The sequence below is a fragment of the Glycine soja genome, chromosome 18 (assembly GCF_004193775.1).
Source record: "Glycine soja cultivar W05 chromosome 18, ASM419377v2, whole genome shotgun sequence".
Classification (NCBI taxonomy): domain Eukaryota; kingdom Viridiplantae; phylum Streptophyta; class Magnoliopsida; order Fabales; family Fabaceae; genus Glycine; species Glycine soja.
Window position 1 is genome coordinate 34,454,060 of NC_041019.1, and position 5,073 is coordinate 34,459,132.

The window sequence follows — 5,073 nt, forward strand, 5'->3', positions numbered from 1 at the left end:
AAATAACACAATTAGTTTGGTGTTGGTCTTCCAAACATAAGGAAATGCTTTAACTATCAAATAGTAGTATTTAGCTAATATTTTATTGGCAAATCTCAAATATCTTATTTGAGATTTGGGTTCATGTTCCACATTTATTTGTTCCAAATTTGTTGGATGATTTTATGGCTTATGAAAAAGAATCCATAGAGTTTGTTACTGTCCATTAGGTTGTCATCAGTAAAAGTTTGCATTATAGGTCACTAAGATGAAACTCTAATTTTGATTGGAGAACAACACCAAGAGCACTTAAAAAATTGCATCGAAGGGTCTCTTCTGGGAAATAGCTTAATTTTAAGCACTTGTTCATCATTATATGTTGTTTTTATAATCAAAGACAAATAAGATTAAGGTTAAATTGTTTTCATATAACTTATAAGTTGTTTTCACAAGTTAAATTGGAAAGCTTATTGAAATAAATTGAAAACATGTTAGAAAGATGAACATTTTCTCTTTCTCTAACTATATCAACTTTCTGAATCCAAAACCAAACAAAGCTGAGGCCTGCAATAGTGCAAGTGCAGAGAGAAGCACACACACACTCTCTCTGGGTCTGTGGCTTTTTGTATGTTCCCACTTTTCCCTTCTATCTCTTGGCTATTGCAATGATCTACCACATGAAAACAAGATATTAGAAAGTGGGAATAGAAAGTGAAAGACACAGAGAGAAAACAGCAACACATACACATTACATTGGGGTTGGGGCATTTAGGCTATTACTGTTTTATTGGTTTTGACTCTTTCTTCACACCATGGGGTCGGTCTCTTGAACTGCGTGTTCTTGTCCCTTTCTCTGTAACATCCCATTTTTCATAAACTAATTTAAAAAGAATTGTTATTTATAAATAAATAAAGTTTAACAAAAATGATCATGTTTTTATAAAGAAATAAATAATGAAAAATAATGGTTTGAAGAAAAAAAAAAGATATTTGATTTATTCATTTGATAGGGAATAAAATAGAGTTTCTTTTTATAAAATATTAAAAATAAATAAATAGAGTAATAATAAGTTGTGTGTACCCTAGGTATAAATAGCGATGTTAGGTCAGTTTTAGACTGACGATGCCTTTTCTTTCCCTCATTTTCGTTTTCTCTCTTCTCCTCTCCAAAACCCTTTCTTTTTCCCGCAGCCCACAAAACCTGTCTCAGAAAAACGATGATCTCGGACTCATTCACCGTTAGATCGTCGTGAATTTTGAGTACCATGTTTACAACCCAATTTCTAGCTTTCTCACCGTTGGGAATTATAAAATCATGTCTGAGCTTAGAGGAAACCCTTTCGCATTGTAGACTTTTATTTTCCCGTAGAAACCCAAAACTGTCTCGGTAAAACTATTATCTCGGTTTCATTAACCGTTGGATTTTCATGAAATTTGGATATGTTGTTCTAAATTCAATTTCGCACACTTTCACCGTTGGGATTTTCAAGATAATATTCGTGGAGGGAGAAAAAGGAATCGCATGAAGACAGTACAAGTGGAGGTTTCAATCTCTTCTCCGTCTCTTTGACGTTTGAGAATTCTATCGGAGCAATCGGAGGAATAACTGAAGGAATCATAGGGAACCGCTAGAGATGTTACTATCGCTAGCTGAAGACACGTGAGTCCGCTCAGAGGTAAGGGATGAGTTTATCGCAATTGAGGGTTAGAATGAACATGTGCATGGATCCTTAGAGAACAAAATTTGGGTTTATTTTGGGATGTTTAATAAATTATAATTTTTCTTTATGATTATGAATACAATATTATTGTGTTCTATGTACCAATTGATGTCCTGATGAGAAGTGATTGATAAACTTGAGTGCTCTTGATGTCTTTGTGTTAACCCATGATTTTGATACAATTGTGAGGAACTATTTTAGAGGTTTTACATTCCATGTCGTGATAAAATCTTTTGTATAAATTGTTATGTTGAGGTTATGAAATGATGATTCAAACTGTGAGTATGTGATAAATTGAACATGTGACGGATGATGAAATACATGTGTATTGAGATGAGATGTGTGTATTGAGTTGTGAACTATGAATTGTGCAATCACACAATTGTAAGACCCTTTAAGGGCGATGAGTATTGTGATGGGATCCACTGTGGGAACTCGACGAGTTAAAATGATTTTGAAAACAATTGAGTAGATGTGTGTATTACATAGTTCATAGGTAAAGTGTATATGATTCATGAGGTGTGATAACATGTTAAATTGAGATTATACCATTGTGATTGGGATTAAGTGTATGTGATAAATTGAGTATGTATATGATTGAGATATATATGTGCATTGAGTTGTGAACTATGAATTGTACAATCACACGATCATAAGTCCCTTTAAGGGCGACGAGTTGATGCTAAGTCCCTTTTTGGGCGACGAGTTGATGCTAAGTCCCTTTTTGGGCGACGAGTTGATGCTAAGTCCCTTTTTGGGCGACGAGTTAATGTTAAATCCCTTTAAGGGCGACGAGTTAATGATAAGACCCTTAAAGGGCGACGAGTTAAAATTATTTTGAGAACAATTGAGGAGTCGTGTGTTTTGTACATTTCATAGATAGAGTCTGTGTGCTAAAATGTTTTCTGGGTTGGACCTGAATCAGGAGGGAGAGGCCCTGACGGACTCTTCAGAGTGTAGGCCTTGGGGGTCACCGGGTTTGAGTGCTCCTTTAAGCCTATGCTGATCCCATATGGTTGGAACATTCTCGCAAAACATCGTGACCCTAACTGGTCTCCCTATGATATTACCTAGTGAGAGTGACTTGACTTACTATTGTGTGGTTTGTCTTGTCATGTACTCCTAGGCGCCCGATGAGGTTTTTCACTGACATGGTACCATATTGTATATAGGCTTGAGTCTTAGCATAACTGTTGCATACGCTTGCTAATTGTTTATTATGAAATTGATGTGTTATTATGTCTTGATCGGAGTGTGTGATTCATGTGTATTGCGATTGATGATTGAAAAGTGTGATTGATGAATGACAAAGTGATGAAATAGTGTGAGATATGCTAAGTAAATTGTATTTGGCTACTATATGTTGTCTCGTTTCTCTATTAGTTAGGAATGTGATAACTCACTCCCTGTGTGTTGTTTGTGTGTTTGGATCCTGTGATGATCTTGAACTTTGTGTTCGGGGGAGCAGATGACTAGATGAATTGCTCTGATAAGATGTGACATTGGGGTATAGGGTTTTATAGACGACCTTGTTTGAGCCGAAGTGAATTTATTATTTATTTAAAAAAGTTTTATGATGATGTTAGAAAGGTGAATGTGAGCCTTTTACCCATTTGAAAGGCTTGTATTTAAAAATGTTTTAAAAATACTTTTAATTAATGTTTGAATTTTTATTCCTTTATTAATATATATGTGAGGGGTAGAGGGTGTCACACTCTCTATAGTAGCACGTGATAGATATGAGACAATGTTCCTTTAGCTGTCCACCAAATGTTGGAGAACAATGAAAATTGAATGGTGCATTCCTATGTGGGCTCACCATCTTGGAATTAGTTACATAAATATTATCTCCCAAAGCATTTTGCAAACTTTTCTCTCTAAGTGTTAAAAGACAATCCACAACAGGTTTCATAGACCCCTACACAACAAAAGTGTCATGGTATGCATCAAAACAAAACCAATGCTATAAATAAATTTTTGATCTAAAAAATTTGATATAAAAGCTACGCAGACATATAATAAGAATTTAATTACAATATTCTGATAATATAAAGATTTTTACATAGTCATTTAATTATTCATTACCATGGTTTGTAAAATTATTTATTTGTTACCTTTAACTTTAAAAGATATATTTAGAGTAGTAGAATTATTTTGTAGTTGGTTAAAAGTCTAACTTAAAACTCGAATTAAGTTATTTATATCTAGTATATAAATCTTTACACTAACAGGGTATCAATTTAAACTCAACAATAATAATGTCAGCATACTTGTGAACATTGTAGGGTAGTTCTGTTCCCTCCCTAAAAAAATTGAATCATTATTGTCAGAAACTGCCACTTTGGTCAACAACTCTGACTTCTCTTCATTCATACATGGCTTCAAGAAGCTTTGTACAATATCTTGATCGATAGTGTTAGACGAGTGTTTACTTTCAAAAATAGGCCAAACCTCCTCTGTATTGCCTTTGTGAAAATGGTCATACTTTCTGTTTGTAACCAAATATGGTAAATATGCTGGCTGGGCACACACTCTATTGTTCATAGCAGAATTGCATTAACAAAAGGCCCTCTTACCTTTGCATTTGTTGACTGTTAAACAATGCAGTGTTGCAAAGATAGAAGGCAGTGAAGAAGTTGGTAACAAAAGCAACTTTAGTCTTTTCATCTCGACCTTATAAATTAGGCATTATACATTCAACTTCCAGGCAGATATTTACTACCTTTTCTTTTTTCAACTAGAGTGATATCTACAGATGGTGTGGCTCTCAGGATATAAATGGTCAAGATGTAGGTGTGACAAGCTGTTTTCAAGAATTCATTAAGTAGAACATCACACTGGTTTTTCTATTACTCGCACTATCGACTGCTCTTCCTCTGGCTTTTATTTTTGTTCTCTGCATTTTATTAGCTATGATTGATCTGTTGTAAGTTGTAACCAACAGTTTACATCTTTCTTCTTCATTAGAAAAGAGAAAGAAAAGAAAGATGTATTTTTCCTCATGTTATTTGATTTGGAGTTTTACTTTCCCTGTAAATAATTACTCCACTTAATTGATTATTTACTTCTTAGCTGTTGCTGATAAAAGTACTTATCTTTTGCTCATTTGTTTCTTATATGTGTAACGAACACAATATCTATTTGAACATGTTCTTTTTTTTTTGTTTAATGAATATTGATGTGTAAATATGCACTTCCTCAAGTGCATGGGAGAATCTCACACCCTTCACTCTGACCTTGTTCTGATCTGTGTGCGGGTGTGGGTGCGGGTGCTCTTCTTGTGTTTTATTTATTACTTAATTCATGGATTTCTATTTATTACTTTGTTAGTTCACTTTTAAGCTGGCATTTTAGTTTCTTGCTTTGCTAGTTT